General features: G+C 36.0%; 1 protein-coding gene across 1 annotated transcript in view; it reads left to right on the top strand.

Moving 5' to 3' along the window:
* The window catches only part of SYTL5 (synaptotagmin like 5), a 195,537-nt gene that overhangs the window by 94,382 nt on the left and 77,110 nt on the right, over window positions 1-24,045 (top strand). The gene's annotated exons all lie outside the window — the stretch shown is intronic.

Below are 24,045 nucleotides of genomic sequence, written 5' to 3'. Positions count from 1 at the left end.
AGTCATTTGCAGAAGCTTCTACTCTTTGATTCCCTTAGCTCTGAAGTTTTTGGACTAGTGCAATGAAAATGCTAAATCAGACTTAATTTCATCCAAACTTAAACAGTTACTCATTAGTAATCAACAGTGTGAAATTATTATTTTTATTTTCATGCAATTATTTTTAAAAAATTCAATCTTCCACCTCTCTAGAAACAAACTATCCAACTACTTCCTAAAGTTTCCAGTAAGCATGTCTTGTACCCTTCTTGCCCAGTCATAGACCATGTTTCTCCCTCCAAAGTGCCATTCTGAATAATCTACATTAATTGCAAATGAATTAGACAGCTGTACCACTGTAAAGTGAACATAGGATACTCAGACCCTGAAGTTGGAGGAACATAGGAACAGCCAACCAGAAGCAGTCTGGGGTGTCCGGTTGTGACAAAGGAATTTACAAGTTATCTCTATTATAAACTGATTTCATTTATGATGAAATGAAATGAACAAGCATAACTTTATTTTGCTAATGTCATTAGCAAGATTTTATTAATTGTTTCCCAAATTTGAGGAGTACATATCATAGATTAAGGTACTCCCTATTAGTATTTATTTATCAGATGGGGAGGATACACTTCACTGACAAATGATGACATTCAAGTGCTTATCTTATTATAACATAATAATTGCATCATCACAAAATAGAGACTTAAAACAAAAAGGAGCTGCTTATACTGTTAACATATTTTTTTTCCTTCTATTTTCCTCTCTCTCCCAAGACAAAGCTTATCTTTACTGACAGAAGCTTACTGGAATTTCGAAGTTCTAAAAAAATGTTTTACATAAGCTCCTATTTTAGCAAGGTGCAGCATAGTAGTGTGAGTGGTCTGAGTTTAGAATAAAGAAATTTATGTTTTCAATTCTCACTTCCTTACCTTCTCTAAACTTGTTTCTCCTCTGCAAAACTGGTTTAGTGATTCTTAAATCATCTGCCTTGGCAGTATTATTGAGAAGAAAAATGCCTTTTAAACCTTAAAGCATGTGAAATCAGAGGTGTTTCATTAGTATTCCTCAATCTGCAGTGACCTAGGTTTTTCTATAAAAGAAGCAAATATTTCCAATATCAATAGAGGTTATCCTTACTAGTCCCATCCAGAACCTAGATGCTCCAAATGTTAATCATCTTTTGCAAACTCATTTATAGAAGTTCATAGGATTTAGAGAGTTAAAGAAAGGAGCTTGGAGATCATCAAGTCTGATTCTACTTTCCAGATAAAGAAATCAAATTCCAGAGAGAAGCATCTAGTGCCTAACAACTGAAGCTAACAACGGCAAACATTAAATTCTAGATTTCACTCTAGATCTTCTGGCTGTAGATTCAGTGATAATCCAGTACCTTCACTGGTGAATGTACACACCATAGGAAAAGGAGTGCTCGATTGCAATGGCTTCTGCTAGCAGAAGTTTTTCTGGTTCAAAGAGCAATCCACATTGGGTTTTTGAAAGGGATCAGTTGGGGAGAGTCTTCAAAGTCTGGGTGGGTCTGAAGAATGGTGTTCTTCAGGCAGCAACACGATAAGCTGACACTTTGAATCTGCACTAACAATGTTGATGTGACTGGAGTCTCTCTTTCCTGCTGCTCCACTCATTAATAGCCACCCTGCAGAGGACTATGGCTAAACTACTTCTCTTTCAAGAAAGTCAGAAACTAGTGAATGTGCTACAAATCTCCCTTTGCCCTTTGTTTTATCTCTACCTACAAAGGCAGGATATTTTTTTTCCTGTTTCTGTGTCCATTTTAGTGCTATAATTTATATTGTGTTTGTTTGTTTGTTTGTTTGTGTGTGTGTGTGTGTGCATTGAAAGCACTTTTCCTTACATAAAGTCCATAATATTCATCACTACTCTCCAACCATCTCCAAAGTTTCTACATCTCAGTACTTCTCAGAAATTTCCACTTTCTGGAACCCCACCGCTCCACTTGAAGATACTCTCTCACCTGACCACTACCTTCTTTATTTTTTACTTTTGTTCCCTACTCATTCTCTCTAAAGCCTTGACAACTACCTGGATGATGCCCTCATATCCTTTCCTCATCTTCTCTTCTATTCTGCAACCATAAATCATCATCAAATCTACTTTTCTAATGTTACTAGGAGAATGTTAGACTACTACTCCATGACCTCATCTATCATACCAGTAATTCTATGAGCAACAGTACCCTTTCTTGGCCACCTCTTCTCTTTGTGTTATATTCCGTCACTAGAATGTTAACTCCTTAAGGACAAGATACTTTTTGCTTTTGTTTTCTTTCTATTCATTTGCTGATGAGTGAATGGAATATATTGCATATTTCTATATTTAGCCAGAGCTAGCCAAAGTGGACAACAGAAATAAATTACTAGCTGAAAATATGCAGTACCCTTTTCCTTACCCCTCTTCAACCTTTTGTTTTAGAACCATGATCCATGATCAAGTAAATTCTCCATTGTTAATGATGGAGTGTTAGTCTAACACTCTATGATCCCATTGACTATTCCTTTAACTTTCTGAATCTGAGTCTCTCTTTGGCTACCTTTTCCTTTGTTGTGGTTCTTTTATTCCATATAGAATGTAAGTTCCATGAAGGTAAAGATGATATTTTCTCTCTCTTTTTTTTTAAGTTTTTGGAAGGCAATGGTGTTAAGTGGCTTGCCCAAGGTCACACAGCTAGGTAATTATTAAGTATCTGGAGCCAGATTTGAACTCAGGTACTCCTGACTCCAGGGCCAGTGCTCTATCCACTGCACCACCTAGCTGCCCCTATATTTTCTCTTGAATAGGTATCTCTAGCACTTGGCAAATCACTTTTTAAATGCATTTATTTGTAAATGACTAAATAATCATTTGAAAGCAAGTGGCTAGGTAGAAAATACAGATCTAAAAAATATTATAGGTGACTCAATTCTTTCCTAGATTAGACTTTGATTATTTTTTAACAAATATGCATATTTTTCTATGACTAACCTATGTTTTTTAAATTCCCTCATAAAATAGAGAAAATGGCTAATGCAGTAATATATTTTACATGAATTCATATGTATAATTAGTTTCATATTTCTTGCCTTCTTGATGAGTGGGTTAGGGATGCAGAGAGGGAAAATAATTTAGAATTAAAAATAAAAGCAATACTTATAAAAACAGCACAGAAAGTGGTCTGTATTAGAAGTAGAATCATTTTTACCCCTAGACTGGAAAATGAGCTAATTGTATCTCATTAAATTATCAGAATCCCAGGCAACATTTCTGCCTCTGATAGGAAGAGAAAAGGGCAGGGTAGTCCAAGTACCAAAAGGAAGGCTAAACTCTGGGACCACCTCATGGGAGAAGAAATTTATGGTCTGGAAAGAATTAGACCTTTCTCTTTTTCTTCATTGGGAGAGAGAATTAACAAAAAAAAGAGTGCATGACTAACTTTGCTTCATAGCAATACCTAGTGATTACATATTTATATAGGGTTTTATGATTTACAAAGTATTTTAACTTCCTTATCTCATCATCCCCTCACAAAATATTATGAAATATAAGTTGTATTATGCTCCTTTTATAAAAGAGGCAACTGAGATCCAGGAAAGTTAAATGCTTTACCCAAGGTGAACAGAAAGGAGCAGAACTATGACCAAAGTCCAGGATGATAAGATTAAATAAGAAAACTAGACAAATGACAGGCTGATTACATTGAATGTAGTCAACCCCAACCCTACAATCTGTCTACATCTGTTCTCATGATACCATTTTATGCAGATGCAAAGTAATGTGTATGTAGATAGATAGAGAGATAGATAGATAGATAGAGAGATAGAGAGATAGAGAGATAGAGAGATAGATGATAGATCTATATATGTGACTCATTAGAATAGAAGCTCTTCAAAGGCAGGCAGGTAGTTTCTCTTTCATCTTTGCTTTTTGTTCAACTGATAGGGTATGTTTAATAAAGACTTGTTGATTAATCAATTGATAAGTTTGTGACCATCCAGAAGAAAGCAATTAGGATGATGCAGAATCTCTAGTTTACACTATAAATGAGGATGAATTGGGGAAACTGAGTATGTTTAAACTGAAGAAGACTTAGGAAGACAGTGACAACTATCTTCAACACTTCAACAACTTTGAACCCATGCAAGGTTATAGTATAATAAGGAAATTCAATTTGTTCTGGTGGCCTCAGACAGTAGAAAAATTAGCAAGAGTTGAAAGCTTTAAAGGGGTAAATTAGGGTTGATGTTGGAAAAATGTCAGATTATTAGAACTATTCAAAAATATTCCTACCATCTAAGCTCTTTAAATCAGTAACTAAATGAACACCTGTCAGGTATATAGCTGCTGCTGGACAGTCACAACTAACTTTTCATGACACCATTTGGGATTTTCTTGGCATATACAAGAGTGGTTTGCCTTTTTCCTTCTCTAGCTAATTTTAAAGTTGAGGAAAATAAAGCAAACTGATTTTAAGTGATTTGCCCAAGTCACATTACTAATAAATGTAAGGGGTCAGATTTGAACTCAGGATGATGAGTTTTTCTGATTTCAAGCCTGGTACTCTCTCCACAGAGTCACCTTACTACCCCCAGGTTTGTAGCAGAAGGAATACTAGGTCTTTTCCAACACCATGATCTTGTGATTCTGAGATATCTGATTGACTTGTTTTCCTAAAATTGTAAATATATTATGAAACAATAGACTTTTGTCTATTGTTCCCCAAACATCAAAAATAATTATCTTCTGATTAAGGGGCAGAATTTGAAGGACCCTTTTATCCAAATTCTATGACTCTTTAAAAGTATGAGCTATGCTATGATGAGAAATTATTCTCTTCTTGTAACTATCCCTCCCTTATAAACCTCCCCACCTACTATAAAGAGGTCATTCTATTAAGATTATTTTTTTGCTAGAATTAGCAGTATTTACACTATAGCATTTTCATGCTCCACAAATTGGGCTTAGAATGCTTTCTTTTTTGCAGCTCAATAGAACCTGCTATTCTCTTTCTCCACAGAAAGATTATTGAACTCAGAGCACTGAACCATGATTGCTGAACTTGAAGTTAGAAGGACCTGAGGTTGATTCCCAACTTTAACCTTGGCTGAGTCCCTTAACCTCTCCTGGTCTAAATTTTCTCATTTGCATTATGCAGGGATTAAAACTAGATGATTTTTAAGCTTACTATGATATGAGTAGAGACAGGACCAAAAGAATTTTTTTTAAATTTACCACTCAAAGATTTCATTTTTAAAAACAGTTACACAAAGCAACAATGGAACAAATATGATCAGAGGTATAATGTAAATGTTAACAATTGACTCTCTGGAAGGAAAACAATTATAAGGATGATACACTTTTCAATTTAATCTGTATTACACACACATACCCACATACACACACACACAAACCAACAAACACAAGGGATTTTTTGGCACATTTTCAAATACTTGTAAGGATTTCTAAACATAATGTGTTTACAAACAACCACTTCACAGAGAAGAACTACTTGCTAAAAATTCATTAATAAGTTTATAAATAGTCTGATAGAAATGGAATTCCTGTTTTATGATTTATGCTAACTCAGAATTGGGGTTTAAAGTGACATAAATAATTTTAGATAATATTTAAGTATTCAGAATCTCTGGGATCCTGTATAAATATGTAATTATGATGATAACAACATTATGTATATAATATTTTAGGTTGTCAAAGAGTTTTACAAATATTATTTTATTTTATCCTCATAACAACTCTGGAAGGTAGGTGTTAGTGTTATTACCATTTTACAAATTAGGAAACTGAAGCAGACCTCTAGAGGTTAAGTGTGTTTTCCACACACAATTAGCTAGCAAATGTCTGAAGCAGGATTTGAACTCCATGTGAATAGCTATATGAATATCCCTCCTCACACCTCCTCCCTTCCCCACACACATGCACACCTTTCTTCATAGCCTTTGACTCACTGTTCCCAGTGGAGGAGTCAGAGTATTCCTTGTTCTACATTGCTGCCTCCAGACTCTGTCCATACGACCATATTTATCCATTTCTCTTCCTTTGAGGCTCATTTTATCCAAATTTATCTATTCCTGGGTGACTGTTATCTATTATGGTCAGTAAATTCTCCTTTCTTGTTGTGATTCAGTTCATCGTCTTCCTCTTCATTCCACTCTTGTGCTCATACAGGGAACTTCAACATGCAGGTTGATGTTGCCTAAAATAGTCCAACTTCCCAATTCTTCAATCTCCTCAACCCATATACCTATTGCTCCATTCCACCTCATTTCTAGACAAAATAATTATACTCTTGATCTTGCCAGAACCTTATGAGTTTTCTGTTTCTATGTACAAGCACTCTGAAATTCTTTTTACCCATGTTATCAGGATATATAGGGTTTTCCAGGAGGACTAGCACCTCTAGTGGGAGGGCTGGTATCCACTTGATTCACCCAACTTTTGCTTGTGATTCAAGAAACTGCAGGTAGCTATCACCTGGTAAACTGTCCCAACAGATGAGCTAAATCAGATTGAGAGAAACTGACAAACCTCAAACCCCTCTATGAGTAAAGAGATGTCTACTCAAAGTATATGAACACTTCCCCCAGTAGAATGGGTGGGTGAGAGCAATTTCTTCTAATGACCATGAAAGCAGTTGAAGCAGGTGCTGTGAGGCACCTTGAACTGGATCAGACACTGAAGATAACTAGGCCATCCTTTGCACATAGGACCCAAATCCTGAAGGCCAAGGACTCCCACAGAATCCAGGCTATCGTCTGATGTCCTGTTTCCTACTAGAGCAGGGTTCTGGCAAAGACAGTAAGAGGTATGTCTTTGCACAACATTCCTCTCATGATGATTGACATAATGTCTAAGTCATGCCATCATTCATTTGATGTCATGGTCTTCTTGGATGACTACTAATTTACCCCAGTTCAAATCCTTAGCATCTCTTGGACTAGTTTTCTAATCGGTCTCCCTCAAGTATCTTCTCACTGCAATCCATCCTCTACCTGCTGCCAAAGTGATTCTTTAATGATCAATGATTAGTAATTAGTCATTCCTAATGGCTTCCTATTACCTATAGTAGCAAATATGAACTCCTTTTTTCTTTTCTTTTTTTAAACACTCTATTTGTTTTCCAATTATATACAATAGTAATATGTTCCCATCATTTTTGCAAGACTCTGAATTCCACAATTTTCCTCCCTCCTCCCTTCCCTCCCCCCTCCAAAGAAGGCTGTCTGACAGTCTCTACATTATTTCCACGCCATACATTGATGTAAATTGAATGTTATAAGAGTAAACTTAAGAATAAACATAAACCCCCTCCCCCCTCCCAAGAAGATGAGAAACCTCAAGAATAGAGAGAGAGGAAAACATTGTACTTCAATCTGTGTTCAGATTTCAATGACTCTGCCTCTGGGGTGAGTTGCTTTCTTTATCATAAGTTCATCAGAGAAGTTGCTTCAATATTTTTCCCTCTGTTGCTATTACTAGCTGTATCTCCACTCTATTTCTCTCCACTCTCATTCATTTATTCTATTCTCTCTCCTTTCATCCTGGCCCTGTCCAAAAGTGTATTGAATCAGAGTACCCTCTCCCCTCGATCTTCCCTCTCTTCTATCACCTGTTCCCCCCTTCCCTCCCCCCATTCCTCCTCATCCTGTCCCTTTCCTCCCATCCTTTTTCAGGGCAAGATAGATTTCCTCACCCTACTAAGTGTGTATGTCATTTCCACCCTAAGCCATGAGACTGAAGGCTCATTCATTGTCTCTTGCCTTCCCCCCCAACTCCATTGAAAAAGGTTTTTCTTGACTTATGTGAAATCTCTCAGCTTCTTTTTCATCTCCTTTTCCTTCCTCCCAGTACTTTCTCCCATCACCCATTAACTCCATCCCATTACCACATCATACCATTATATTCTGCTCCTTTCTATGTCCTGTTTATATATGCTCCTTCTAACAGCTCTTATAAATGAGAAAGTTCATATGAGTTATCAATATCTTCTTCCCATGCAGGAATACAAACAGTTCAATATCATCAAGTTCCTCATAGTTAGTCCTTTTCTTCCACTCCCTCTATGGTTCACCAGAGTCTTATACTTGGAGATCAAACTTTCTATTCAGCTCTGGTCATCTCAATAGGAAAGTTTGAAAGTCCCCTGTTTCATTGAAAGTCCACCTTTTCCCCTGAAAGAGGATGTTCACTTTTGCTGGGTAAACCAAGATCTTTTGCCTTCTGGGATATCATATTCCAATACCTACAAGCCCTTAATGTAGATGCTGCCAGATCCTGTGTAATCCTAACTATGGAGTCTTGGTAGTTGAATTGCTTGTTTCTGGCAGTTTTTAGAATTTTCTCTTTGATTTGGGAGTTTTGGAATTTGATTATAATGTTCCTGGAAGTTTTTCTTTTGGGATCCCTTTCAAGGGGTGACCGGTGAATTCTCTTGATTTCTATTTTACCCTCAGCTTCTAGGATCTCAGGGCAATTTTGCTGTATTATTTCTTGAAAAATGAAGTCTAGACTCTTCTCCTGGTCCTAGTCCAGTAATTTTAAAATTATTTCTTCTGGATCTGTTTTCAAGGTCAGTTGATTTTCCATTGAGATATTTCACATTTTCTTCTAATTTTTGACTTTTTTTTTTGGCAGAGTTTTATTTCTTCCTGCTTTCTTGCAAAATCATCAGCTTCCTTTAGTTCCATTTTACATTTGAAGGACTTATTTTCTTCAGAGAGTTTTTTTATCTCCTTTTCCAGCTGGCCAATTCTGCTTTTTAAGGCATTCTTCTCCTCATTTGTCTTTTGTTTTGCTTTTTTTTTTTATTAGGCCTAAACTGGTTTTTAACATATTATTTTCTTCAGTATTTTTTTTATATCTTTCACCAAGTTTTTGATTTGGTTTTCATGATTTTTCTGCATTGCTCTCATTTCTCCTCCCAATTTTTCCTCCACCTCCCTTAATTGCTTTTCAAAGTCTTTTTTGAGCTCATCCATGATCTGAGCCCATTTTCTATTTCTCTTGGAGGTTTTGGATACAGAAGCTTTGATTTTGTCATCATCTGAGTATGTGTTTTGATCTTCCCTGGGACCAAAGTAATTCTCTATGGTCAGATTCTTCTTTTTCTGTTGTTTATTCAATTCCTCAGCCCAAGACTAATTTACAGAACTTCCAAGGCTTTGGGGTTGGTATTTTTTTTTTGGAGGACACCCCACTGGGACCTTTATTCCTCCAAGGTCTTATGCTCTCTAGCCTGTGCTTTGATATGCAGATGACCACAGCACTACCCTTTGCCCTGGGGCTATAAGGAGAAATCCACCTTGGTTATTTAGTATGAAAACCCAAACTGCAATATGTGAGCATAGGCAAACAGCAGAGTCCTACCCCAGGTAGAGCAAAAAAATCTCTGCCGACTTCCCTTACCATCTCTGGGGGGTGCAGGGTGCTTTCTCCCAATTCTTGCTGCAGATTCTGTGGCTGTGCTCCTTTCTCCACACTCAAGGTGTAGCAGGAGCTCCTTTCTTTTTGAGAGGGAAGGTATTTAAAAGTTTTTATATCTGACCCCCTTCCTATCATTCAATTACTTTTACACATTATTCTTTTGCATGTCCTCCTCAATCCAATCATATTTGTCTTCTTACTGTTCTTCACACTGCATACTCCATATTTCATCTCTGTAACTTTGTACTCCCCAGACACAGAATGTTCTCTCTCTTAAACTTTAACTCTTAGAATCTCTGGTTCTTTGAACTCTAAGTTCAAATAACACCTTATGCATCAAGCCCTTCCAATTCCTTGTCTGGCTCCTGATTCCTTCTCCTCTATCTCATATCTGCTGTGTATGTAAGTGCACAGATGCTCACAAATTTTCTCATTCTCTCTCTCTGTCTCTGTCTCTGCCTCTGTGCTTGTGTGTGTCTCCCCCACCCCACCCCTCTCTCTCCTCCCTCCATTTTTAACTCCTTCCTTCCCTTACAAGACTAAACTCAGTCAGGAAGACCTGAGCTCAAATGTGGCCCCAGTCATTTTTTAACTGTGTGACCCCTAGTTAGTCACTTAATTTCTGCCCCATTTCCCTCATCTGTAAAATGGGAATGATTATAGAAGTGGCTACCTTCCTATGGTTGTTGTGAGGATAGATTGAGATTTTTATTGTGTTCTTTGCAGACCTTAAAGTGTCATATAAATACTAGCTTTCATTCTCTATCTATTATCTGTCTGTCTGTCTGTCTATCTGTCTGATTGTCCATCTTTTTGTCTATCTATCTATCTATCTATCTATCTATCTATCTATCTATCTATCTATGTGTCTATCTGTCTGTCTGTCTATCTATCCTGGAGATGCTGCATAATATAATTCTTGATTTAAATGCAGAAAATTTGGGTTTGAATCCTAACCACAGCAAAGTAAATGCTAGTAGTAAATAAATAGTAGATATATGACATTATAATTGTTCTAAATCTTTGAATATCAATTTCCACAACTGTAAAATGGATGTAATATTTATTTTTTATTGCATCGTTTTTCAATTGTGTCTGACTCTTCATGTCCCCATTTGGGTCTTTATTTTGTATTGGCAAAGATACTGGAGTGGTGTGCCATTTCCTTCTCCTCATTTTACAGATGAGAAGGGTTAAGTGATTTCTCCAGGGTCACACAGCCAGTAAGTATCTGATGGTGAATTTTAAACTCAGGTCTTCCTGTTTTCAGGACTGGTATCTATGCACTGCTCCACTTAGTTTATAGTGTCCACCTAACAAGAATACTGTGACTAAAGTACATTGTAAAGAAGTTATTATAATTAGTCATAAAAACAGGTTACCCTTCTATTCTAAGTAAACAAAAAGCATAAATATCTTGCTTTGTAAAAAAGTATTAAGGGGAGAGTAGACTATAAACCTAAGAATTCTTTGCTTTTATGAATTGCAGAGTCCCTTAATACATTTAAAGTAATTCCATTAGGGGAAGCTAGGTGGCACAGTGGATAAAGCACCGGTCTTGGAGTCAGGAGGACCTGAGTTCAAATCCAACCTCGGACACTTAATAATTGCCTAGCTGGGTGACCTTGGGCAAGTCACTTAGCCCCACTGCCTTAAATAAAAATAAATTAAAAAAAAAAAGACGCTCCCTGCAAGCAGGGACTGTCTCTTAAAGTAATTCCATTAACAAAAAGTTTAATTATAGAAAATATCTTAGATATGCATCTGTTTTGTAAATAGTCTTCTGAAATCTACATTCCCCTTTGAGTTGGTTTGGCCACAATGCAAGTGCTCAACATTAGATTTGAAAATACAACAAAACTTTAACCTGGAATGTGTTCAATAACTTAGTGAGATCTAGTCATATTTTTTTTTTGGTGAAGACTAAATGCCTCTTAAAACATCCCTTTCTTTCCTAATATTGGGAAGCAGGGGGAACTTAAGAGGAAATTATCCTGTTCCAACTTCCACTTAATTCTTTTTTTTTGGAGTACAGTCTCTAAAAAAACTGCTCTTGGTTGGTGCAGATTTTCTCACTGACTCATTAAGGCTATGTCTCTTTTAGCCCTTTCAGGAACATTAAACATATAGCCCACAGGTTGAGTATTATTGCTCTTGATACTTTAAAAAAAATATCCTTTAAAACAAAGCTTTAGGTTACTATGACCACATTTCCCCCCAGTATTATAGAAGTACAAGACAGCTGCAGTACAAAGTTAAAAATCTTAAATGTATCTTTTTCAAGGGAACAAAATAGAGCCATTACTTTGATGACTTAAATTGTTAGAGTTAACAGCTCAATAGCAGTGAACCTCTGCTTTTAAAAATACCTCAGTTTTATGAGTATCATTCTTCTTTCTCTAAAACTGATGTATGAAGATGGCTTATGTTTTTAATTAAAATGTTTTGAGGATTTTTGCTAATTTTGATGGTTTTTACAGCATTTCTTGAAACAAGTAGCCTAACTTTTAGTCTTTTATTCAAGGCTTTCCACTCTCTGACCCCTACCTACTTTTCTATCTTCATCTATTTTCTGTTCCTACAAAATTGGCTTACTCGATGCTTCCTTAAATATAATTTGCTCTTACTGAACTATTGGTTTTAACCTTTACATCTGGAGTAGAATATCTCCTTCCATCTGCCCTTTGAAACATCCTCATCACCTATCTAGAGTCCATTCATTCTTCAAGAATACCAATCATTGCCAGAAAACTTTTGTCTTTTTTTATTAGGTATTTATTTCAATAAAATATTTTTGAATAATGATCTCCAACATACATTTTTGTTGTTATTTAAGTGCTTTTTCAATTGTGTCTGACTTTTCATGACTCCATTTGTGATTTTCTTGACCAAAATATTGGAGTGGCTTGCCATTTCCTTCTCTAGTTCGTTTTTACACTTGAAGTAGCTTGCTGAAAGTCACAAAGCTAGGATGTGTTTGTGTTCAAATCTGAACTCAGGAAGGTAAATCTTTCTGACTTCATGCCTGACACTCTATGCACTGGACCACCTAGCTCTTATCTTTATAAATTAGGGGTAGTTAGATGGCACATTAAATGGAGTGCCAGGACTGGAGTCAGGAAAATCTGAGTTCAAATCTAGTCTCAGAAACTTTCTGTGTGACTCTGATCAAATCTCTACATCCTGTTTACCTCAGTTTCCTCATCTGTAAGAATGAACTGGAGAAGGAAATGGCAAATCACTCCAGTATCTTTGCCAAGAAAAACCCAATGGAGCCATGACATGTCAAACACAACTGAAAAATATCTGAATGACAACAAAATTTGTCAATATCTTTTCATTAAGTTTGAAAAAATAACCTTTAGTTTGAAGAAATCCTTGATGAGGTTTCTTGAAGTATATGGACACTGACATGTGATGTTTGCTATGGTAATAACTTCTGAGGAAGATTTATAATAAGAGGTTAGACAAGTAGATATCATACACAAAGGGTCAGGATCAAGGCCAGGAGAATAAGCATGTTCCATTTTTTAAAAATTCAGCTAAGATCAAACAATATGGTTAGCTATACTGCTAGGCAATACCAGTGCCAGTCTTTAATAAGATTTTTTTCACCACAGCTACTAGGGACACTTTTGTGCTTATGAGAATATTACAAATAATAATCAGTTCTTCAAATAACTATTATATCAGTAAAGTATTGAAACAAAACCAAACAAAAATTTTTGCCAACCACTAATTCCTCTCTCCTCATCTTGGGCAAACAGGAAAATCAGCAACATTGATAGAATCTTCTTTGAACATACTTACAAGGACATGACCTTAGGATCCATAGATCTAGTTATTTCTATCTTAGACTTCTCACATCATAAATCATCTTTATAGCCTTTTTGTCTTCCATAAAATATTCACTGTTTATCATGATCCCTCTGATTTGACTGTATTATATAAAAACATGTGATTTTATCTGGGATTCATTTACTGAGAATTGCAAACCTAATGTGAATTCCATAGCACCAATGGCATTGCAGGTATTAATGTAACCTTAATTTCATCTCAGCATGAGTAGAAAAACAAATGAACCAATATCACTTAGATCTTTACTCATTATTTTCTTTGGTTCTGCCATGACAATCCAGTATCAAACTTATTGCACTAATACCTCTGAGACTAATCATCTTTATTGTCCTACCCTAAACATTTAATTCCCTTGTTTTCAATTTCTTAAAGGGGAGTGCATTGTAATTAAGTAAAAAAGATTCTCAAAGTATTGGTAATGCTTAAGAAATCTGATGAGGGCTACTGATGAAAGCATTCCTTGTATGGAAACAGGAAGAGAGTTGAAAATTTCTAAAAGAAATTTTAGAACCATATTTAGGTATAGCATGCAACCAGAATACAGAATATAAGCACCTTGAGGGCAAGGACTGCCTTTTTCTTAGTAGAGAAATTGGCATAAGGCATTAATAAATATTTGTTTTTTTGAGTTTAATTAAGGGTAGTCTGGTTGTCCATTGGATAGAGTTGCTGGGAAACAAATCTTCCTGAGTTCAAATCTGGTCTCAGTCATGTACTTGTATATGTGACCCCTGGGCACATCATTTAATCCTATTTGTCTCAGTTTCCTAAACTGTAAAATGAGCTAGAGAAGGAAATGGAAATCTACTCCAGTATCTTTGCCAAGAAAATTCCAAAGGTAGTACGAATAGTCAGATGCAACTTAGAACAATGAACTGGATTACACTGAACCTAGGAATGGATTCTTCTCTTCCTCAGCATCCTCCACTTGGAATAATAAGTTGACTTCTGTCATCTCTGTTTCTAAATGTATTATAATAATTGGTGATTATATTGGCATAGCCATAAGGAAAACTTGGAGCACACAGAATGCAAAAATAGTACATTTCATTAAAATTAAAATTTTATCTTGATGAAGGAAGTAATATTATGTGATAGTCTTATATTTATCCCAGTATCAACTTTGTATTTTTTAAATAACATTTAGCTCCAGTGTCCTCTTATATTTTCCAGCTCCCTTATCTCTATACCCCCCAATTGGCCAAGAAATGTCAGAAAAAAGCAAAGAAAATTACACGGTTCTCTTCTTTCCAGGACTAGTTTGCTAATAGTATTCCTACAGTCCCAGATTCTAGTGATGAGACCCATCCCACAAAGTCTCACCAATGAAGTTAACTTTACTTTCATTCATGAAGAGAGAAGAGATTTCAGTGAATGGGACCAGTTAGAATGCCATTTCAATAGATCGGAGATAATGAGGCTCCAACCTAAGGTAGTTCCATTTGAACAGAGAACAAACACATCTGAGGCAATGACTTTTATTAATGACTTTCTTTTCAAATATTGTTTCTCATGAATTATTATTCATTATTTCTATTCCTTCTCTGTTTTACCTTCTACTTTAAAAGGCTAGACTGATTACTGTGGACAATTTTCTCTCCCCTATTTACTCCTCTGCCTTGCATTATAAAATCCTTTAGATTCAAATCCTTCAGATTCAATATTTTAAAAATGTTTTTATTGATTTTTTTATGTTGTCATCTATCCCTCTCCCTTGTCTTCTTAGAGTACCATCCTATGTAACAAAAAGTACTTTTTTGAGAGCAAAAATATCAGCACAATTGATCAATACATTTAAGAAACTGAACACATGTGCAATGTGTAACAACTGTCAACTTCCCTCCCGCTCAAAAGGTTGAGTTGGGGAAATCATCTCATATCTCTTAATCCAAGTCATATTTGGTCTTTATAATTTTATTACATTTACATTTTTATTCTGAACTTAAGAAATAAAATAAGCATTTCCATAACAAAATGAAAAAAGAGGATTATATCTTAAACTGCAGATCTATTATATACATCTTGCTATTCCTTTTAAATGTGGAGTTATCATATAACTTCCCTTTTCCTCTTCCCTTTTTTCTATCATTAGACACAAATTCATATGTATGTGTTTATATATATGTATGTATGCATGTACACAAATATGCTTATGAGTATATGTCTTAATTCATTCTCAGGATGCAGATAGCATCTTCCTTCATAGCTTCTTTGTAGTTAGTTTAGTTACCAACTAAAGTTGGTTACCAACTCTACTTGGTCATCGTCTAGACTAAAATATCTTTGGGTTTGCCAGACCCAAATCCTTCTGGCTGGAAATGATTGGCCAGCAATAGGTTCTAGGTCACCCCACTTAGTCACTGTTTAGACCCTGACCAATTTGGGGAATGATGCTCCAAACCTCAGTCCTTCTTACTGTTATTTACTGAGCTTTGTCTGGAGCCCAACCTCAGCACTCCTGTCTACCCCCAAGTCATTGCTAGGTCTCCCAGCCATGTTGTGTTACATATCATCTTCCACCCTTCAGACTCTCCAGTGGTGCAACCTTCAGCTTTCTCTCTGCTCTGGAACCTAAACCATGGACTCTGTTCTCTAGTAACAGCCCACAGTCAGTAGCATCCCCGTGCCTCTGCTACCTGGACTCATTGGGCTTATGCTAGCTCCTTTTCACAGTCAATCCCAGCACTGGACTCTATCTGGTCAGGCAGCAGAACCTGGCATCCCTTGACAGAAGAGGATCCTTCAGTCTTCCCCTACTTAGATATCTGATCTCCACACTGTCTATGAGGTGAAAGTTCCTGTAACTGAAATTGAAGCTGCCTCCCAACCCAGCTGTCCCCAGGGCTCTCTGTTTGTTGTTCAACTCAAAAGCCTTGAGATGTTTGTGCATCACTAGGGTCAAACTTTGTCCATACATTTTTTTATGAGGTCTTTTCCAGTTGCCTCGGGAGGACCACTGCTTCTACCCCTACTTGTGTTTATTTTTGCTGCTCTATGTTCACCCTGGAGCACTTTTCTGTCTTTATGGAGGAAATCTGGAGACCTATCCTGCCATGTTCCCAGAATCCTTCCCCTGCTACATTTACTTTTGATCCTTTGTTTTGTTTTTTTGTAGTGTATATTGCTTTCTTGGTTCTATTTACTTCTCTCTTCATCAGTTCATTTAATCATCATCATCATCTGGGATAGCTAGATGGTGCAGTGGATAGAGCACTGGCCTTGGTGTCTGGAGGACAAGAGTTCAAATGCACTCTTAGACAATTATTAGCTGTGTGACCTTGAGCAAGTCATTTAACCCCAATTAGTTAAATTAAATTAAATTAAATTAAAAAATCCAGAGCCATCTCCAGTAGGCCAGATTCATATCTGGCCACTGGATCCAGATGGTTCTGGAGGAGAAATTGTAGCTGGTGACCTAGCACAGCCCCTCTCAAATCCAATTCATGTGCTTGTCATGGCATCACCTTCCTGATGTCATGGTGTGTGTGATAAAAATACACTAAAGAAAATTTTTAGAGACTGGGTCTGAGCAAAAGAAAGGCATCTATTTACTCTCTCTAGAGAGGGCACACTCACAGAGAGCTGAATTGAAAGTGCAAGTTTGGTTTTTATAATGTCTAACTGCAGCTTTCCACCCCTCCTCCCTAACCCCCCCCTTCACCCCATTGGTTGAGGTTTTTTGGATGATACACTCCGTTCATGGAAGTCTATCCTAGTAGCAGATGCAAAGAAAGAAATGTAATATTTTCAAAATATGTTTTTCACCAGATGGTAGGGTGACCAGGTCCTAGTAACCTCGATTGACTTATTTTGACTAGGAATAGAAATAGTAATAACAAAGTTTTCATGGTCATGATATTGTGCCTCATTGCAAAAGCAACATGTCCTGGGAATGCAAGATTTTTCTTGACATAAACACTTCTTTAACTCTGAGAGGACTTCACCAGAAAATTTCCACACAATGGTCTCCTTCAAGAATGAAGGACAAATATCTCAATCATCATCATCATCATCATCATCATCATCATCATCAGTTGTTTTCAGTTATATCAGACTCTTTGTATCTTTTTTTGGGATTTTCTAAGAAAATTTTTTCTTGGTTTGTCATTTCATTCTCTAGTTTATTTTACAGATGAGGAAACTGAGACAAACATGGTGAAATGATTCACACAGCTAAGAAATATTTGAGTACACAATTGAAATCAGGGAAAATAAGTTTTCTTGAATCCAGGTTCAATTCTCTGTCCACTGCAACATTCCTACCTGCCATAATAATAACATTAGCTAGCATTTATATAGTGTTTACAATGTGTTAGGAACTATGCTAAGCATATTACAATTATGGCCTCATTTGATCCTCACAATAACCCTTCAAGGGAGATGCTTTAATATCCTCATGTTAGTGGTGAGAAAAATGAGACAAACAGGGGTCAAGTGACTATTTAGTTTAACACAGCTAGTAAATGTTTGAGGCTGGATTTAAACTCTAGTCTTCCTGACTGCAAGGCTGGCTTTGTCCATGATTTTTTTTTGCATTCATCACACAGAACATTTCTTACAAAACAGTTGAATTCTAGTCATTACCACAATTTGTTTAACCATTCTCCAATGGATAAGGTCTCTACTTTGTTTCTAATTCTGTTTTCACAAAAAGTACTGCTATAAATATTTTGGAGCATTATATGGGGACTTTTTATCAGTGAAAAAGTCTCTAGTTCAAAGAGTATAGACATTTTAATCACTTTGCTTTCATAATTCTAAGTTGCTTTCCAAAGTACTCATATCATTTCATAACTCCAACAACAAGGTTTTAATTCTTTAAAAATTGTGTTCCCTTATAAACTATAATGGAATTTCCCAATATCTTTCCATGATATTGAGAGGGTGCACAGAATTGTCTTTTTCATTAGGTCATTTTCCTTCATATCATAAAACATCTTCAATGTATTGCCACATTTAATTTTTTTTAATTTCTTTTACCTTTTATCTTTATCATAGAAGGAAACTCACTCTTGCTTCTTCCTTTTAGACTTTTTTTCTTTCAATATTTTTCTTATATTATCAGTAGCTTGTCTGATTTCTCTTCTTTCTCTTTAATACCTCTACTTTCCAGGTCTGCCTAAAAATTATCTTCAGCCTCCTCAAACTGTAACTGGTTCCTAGTTTAGAAATAAAGTATACATACTGGTGGTAGTTAAGTGGTACAGGGGATAGAGTACTGGACTTGGAGTCAGGAAGACTCATTTTTGTGAGCTCAAATTTCATTTTGCACTCTAGATGTGTTAGCCTGAGAAAGTCACTTAAGCCTGTTTACCTCAGTTTCCTCATCTGTAAAATGAACTTGAGAAGGAAATGGAATGCCATTCTAGTATCTTTGCCAAGAAAATTCCAAATAGCATCAAAAAGAGTACAATATGACTAAACAACAACTCATCGAATGGAGAGGACTGACCCCAGCTAACTTCCTGTCCCCTTCTTCTACCAAGTTCTACATTTGCCATCCTCAATCTACCACTAAGGTTGAAGTCCTGATTAGCTCAGCACTATCAATAGTTCAACTTCTTTTGGGGTGTTGGAGGGTTCAAATTGAATCACTGCCATGAAGAAAACCAGACTGGACATTCAGAAACCTATAACTGCAATCAGAAACAAAAGTCTGGAAGGTTTCTGCTTTCTCTGACCAAATCCAGTTTGTGGGTTGGGGTGGAGATGATGAGTAGTTGCTTTAAGTATTTAATTTCTCCAAAGTTATTATATAAAGCTATTTTCTTGTGCCATATTTCTCTCTCTTTTTCACTTGAGAATTAAACTTTAATTGTTTAGTTTGTTGAGTTTTTTTATTTTGAAGAAGTATATAAAAATCAATTATTTCACACTTTTGCTCATCAAGTAAGATTTTTTTTAGATGATACTTTTTGGAAATATTTTGCTATCTAGCACAATCTCCACAGCTCTCTCCCTGTGCAATGGCATAGCTAATGGTGTATCTACATTATTTTCCATTTTAATTAAAATGCCTTCTTGTCTGCAACTGAGTTATTTGAGGTCCCTGTTCCTATTATTCCCTGAGTCTGCAGACCCAGAGTAAATTTTAGTGGCAGCATTATATCTTCATCTAGAAACTATGAAAATGGTTTAATATAAAAGCCTTGCAAAATTGTTTTTTATTTCTCAGAATACTTCCATCATCTCTACCTGAAAATGCAGAAGATAGTACTGAAAAATTGAAGATCTGCTTTCATACACACACACACACACACACACACACAAACACACACGCATTTTTTGCTTTCATATATATACATATATATATATATATATATATATATATAATGTATGCACATTCACACATTTTTTGGTCCTATGTGTTTATCATCTTTTATGATATTTTATTATCCTCATTTCTATTTTTTGGTTTCTCCATTGCAGATTGTTAAAGATATTTAAACAAATGTACTTGATTATACTTGTGCTTTGAGACACTTAAACATGGACTGTGATCTCTAAAACAGTATAGTGATGTTTTTAGCACATGAACTCATTTCATTATTTTAAAATCTATAGCATTTTATAAACGTCCAGAGGGTATTTCGCAAGTTTTTTTGGACAATATTGTGAGAATTACATACCTTCTTTGAATTCAGAAAAACACTGATGAAATTTTGGTCTCTTTTAGTCTATCTAATTACATTTCAGAGCTAAAAACATTTGCTTTATTGTTGGGGTTTTTTCCTTTGAGGCTTCCAGCTTTTTCCCTCTCTAGCTCATCCTTTACAACAGTTCCAGATTAATCTTGCCTTTACAAAAATCTGATCATGTCAATCATTTCTTTTTTTGCTCAAAGCCTCCTAATGGCTGCTAATAACCTATTGAATAAAAAACAAAATCATTAGTCTTATATTCAAAAAAGCCTTATATTCTACCTTTATAGCCTCCAAGTTTGCCTTCCTCTCAATATTTCTCATATTATTTTGTGTAGATGTCTTTGCTAACAATTTAACTCATGACTGAAAAACCCCACCCCCTCTTTCCACCAGTCCAAATCCTCCACATACTTCAAGAGCCAGATCAGAAATCATCTGTTGCATGAAACCTTGCCCCGCTCCCCATCAGAAATGAGATAGACATAGTATTTTGTATTTTCTCCCATATATATATTATATTTCTATTTTGTATTCTGCAGATAAACCCTGCCTCCCATCATGAATTTGCTTCAGAAAAGTATCTTAGGTGAAACACTAAGGGGACATTTCCACAGGGGACTGTTACAGGGGACAGTTCCACAGGAATAAAACTGAGTGGATCAATGAGTGTTGAGTTGACCAGAAAAAAGTAAAGCTGGTTGGAGCTGAAGAGAGAGTTTGGAATGAGAAAAGTAGTATCAAACTAAGTGAACTGAAGGTCAGGCCAGCAGTGTTTTGGCCTATAGAGCTGAGTGAGAGGAGATAGACAGCTACAGCTGGGAATTAATAGTGTTTAGCACGTAGTAAGCACCAAATAAATGCTTATTCAATGAGCATTTATTTGATGCTTACTGTATCAATTATATGATATGATATCAGTCTTTAAAATTACCTAAAGACATCCTAACAGATCTAAACTCTTTTGGCTAGTTTCCAGAGCTGTTAATCAACTGTTCTGTTTAACCTTCCCAAGTACACTATAAGGAAGTAAGCTAAATGCTAGAAATAAAAAAAAATTAAAAATCAAAAGACAGTCCATGCCCTCAAGGGACTCCCAATCTAAATGGCTTGGCCTGCCATATTATAGAACTTGTGGAAAGGGAAGAGGAGTCAGAACTGCCATGATCACAGATTTGTGCAAAGGTATCATAGCTATACATATATACATACACACATGCATATATATTGGACAGTATAGTGAAATTTGACTATCATATTTCCTACTACATCACATAGTGGTTATACTTATAGCTTGTGTATGCCATACCACCATATACCTGTTAGATTAAGTTGGCATGGTGTCAATGGTACTAAGTAGATATTAGTAGATAGACTTTGGGACCTGGAGTGATATTCCTGATATTCCTGAGTTCAAATCTGGTCTCAGACACTTACTAGTTGTATTTTCCTGTACAAGTTATTTCATCCCGTTTACCTCAGTCTTCTCATCAGTAAAATGAGCTGAAGAATGAAATGGCAAACCACTCCAAAAACTTTGCCATGAAAACCCTAAATGGGGTCACAAAGGGTCAGAAACTACTGAAAAAAAATTAAAACACATCAACAGGGCTTGGTGTCTCAATAATCTTGTGTCTCTTCTGTTATCTAAGACTGCATTCCATGAATAGTAGCTACATTAGAAAAGTTTGTCATGGCTAAACTTTTACATTCTTTTGGAGGGCTTCCTGCCTTTGTCTTTACACAGAGTTTATTCTATTTATCTGTAAGTCAAGAGACAGAGATACTACAGTCATTGTGTAGCTGTGTTGGCTTGACTTCTCTTACCTTTAAAAGCAGAATAATTCCTCATGCATGCTTACCTCACAAGCTTATTGGAAAGATAAAATGAAGTGCATAAAAGTGTTTTGACAAACTGGTGTTATATAAGATAAGGGATTAATGATAGACAGTGAGCGTGGATTGTATTAATTTTGGAAAGGAGAGGGAAAATAGAGACAGAAACAGAGGCAGAGAGAGATAGAGACAGGGACAGACAAAGAAAGAGAAACAAAGATAGAGTCAAAGAAAGAATGTGAAAGAACGTAAATACATAGAATGATACTATGCAACATAGCTACAAGTGAAGTACAAAAGTGAATGTGTGTACTTGAAAGGTTATTAGGAAGAGTCAATAAGTCTTGATTAGGATACCGAAATAAGTAGTGGAGATGAATTGGCAAGGAGCCTGAGAGGAATGGCAGATATGTGGATGCAGAATGGGGATGAGTCATTCTGCTGCAAGGAATTGATAAACTGATTAGCTTGCCTCTTTATAATGGACTTGGAAAGACTGAAAAGAACAGTTGATAAACAGCTCTGAATACTAGCCAAAAGAGTTTAGATTGGTTAGGATGTTTATAGGTCATTTTAAAGTCTGATATTTCTGCAGTTATATATGGTTTTGGATCACTACAATAAAGGATAGTTGTTAAAGTTTGGGTCCACAACTAGGTAGAGAAAGACCAGCCTAACTCACGAAACAAGCTTCCTGTACTTGCTCTAACCCTGGGAAATGCAACTGAGTTAGAAGGTAGTGCCCCAAAATATGATGGAGAAATTAAATAAATATAAATTAACCTTTGTAATAGTTATTCATTTTATTTTATATCATGTGGTTGTTGTTCAGTCATTTCAGTCATGTCTAACTCTTTGTAACCCCGTTTGGGATTTCATTGGTAAAGTTTCTGGAGTCGTTTGCCATTTCCTTTTCCAATTCATTTTACAGATGAGGAAGCTGAAGCAAATAAAGTTAAGTGATATGCCCAGGATCATACAGCTGGTTAAGTGTCTGAGGCTAAATTTGACCTCATGAAAATGAGTCCAGGTTCAGCACTCTATCCACTGTGCCACCTAACTGTCCCATTATATATAAATATCATAAATTATGTTATTTATGTAGTAGGAGAAACCCCACATGAGTGGTGAGACTTGTCTGTGGTGACAATTGAACATTCCTAGCTTCTTTTCCCTCCACCTTTCTTTAAGGATACTTTTATTCCTGTCAAGATAGGAAGCAGGAAATTGGAACTAAAGGCCACTCTGCTTTCTTCAGAGAGAGAGAAGGGGCAATAGGCTAGGAAAAAGCTATTTTCATAAATATTTTTAATCTAGGGAAAATGGTCAGATTCCACCTAACTTTTGATTTTATCATTTTGGAGAGAAAAGGGGGAGAAAGCTCTATATCCAAGATTCGGCCTCTTTCCTATCTAATACCAGTTCCAAAGCTAAGAAGACCCTTTATCCAAATCATAGTAAAAGAGAAATCAGCAAATGTATACACAGGTGAATTTATATCAGACAATACAGAATGAAGAAGCTCTCCTATTGAAACTGAGATAACTTAGTTTAATCAAGTGAGACCTGGCTTCAAATCTTGAAATTATATTTCTAACAATATGACCCTTTGTCTGTCTCTGTCTCTCTCTACTTCTGTTTCTCTGTCTCTAGCTTCCCTTTCCTCTCCAAAATTAATTTAGTTCATGCTCACTGTCATACTAACATCAATCCCTTATAACACCAGTTTATCAAAACACTTTCCTGCACATTTCCTCATTTTATCTTTATACTAAGCTTGTGAGTTAAGCAGGTATGAGAAATTATTCTATTATAAAGGTAAGAGAAGTCAAACTAACATAGTTACACAGTTACAGTAGTTTCTGTGTCTCTTACATTTCCCAGAATTGGGGCAAGTACAAGAAGCTTGTTTCATGAGTACTCTGAGTACTCTGGTCCTCTTCCACCTAGGGTAAATCACTCTGATCCTTGGCTTTTGTTTCTGTTTTTTTGGTTGTTATTGTTGTTCATTATTTGTTTTCCCCAGAGGAACTGTGATTCAGTGGAAGAAAGAACACTGGATTTAGCATAGACTCCAAGCTTAAATCCTGACTGTGCCATAATTGTGACTTTAGCCGAATACCTTAATCTCTCTGTCCCTTCCTTTTCTCATTTGTTAAGTGACTGAACTCAACACAAGTTTAAAGTTAAGTACATATTTTATTTTCTCATTTAATATTTGGTATTGAGAGCTTGATGAATCAATTTGGGCAATCTTATTAGTGCTGAACCC

Source organism: Macrotis lagotis, chromosome 1, assembly GCF_037893015.1.
Source record: "Macrotis lagotis isolate mMagLag1 chromosome 1, bilby.v1.9.chrom.fasta, whole genome shotgun sequence".
Taxonomy (NCBI): Eukaryota; Metazoa; Chordata; class Mammalia; order Peramelemorphia; family Peramelidae; genus Macrotis; species Macrotis lagotis.
The sequence above is the reverse complement of the archived record's forward strand: the minus strand, read 5'-3'. Positions and strand labels throughout refer to the sequence as shown.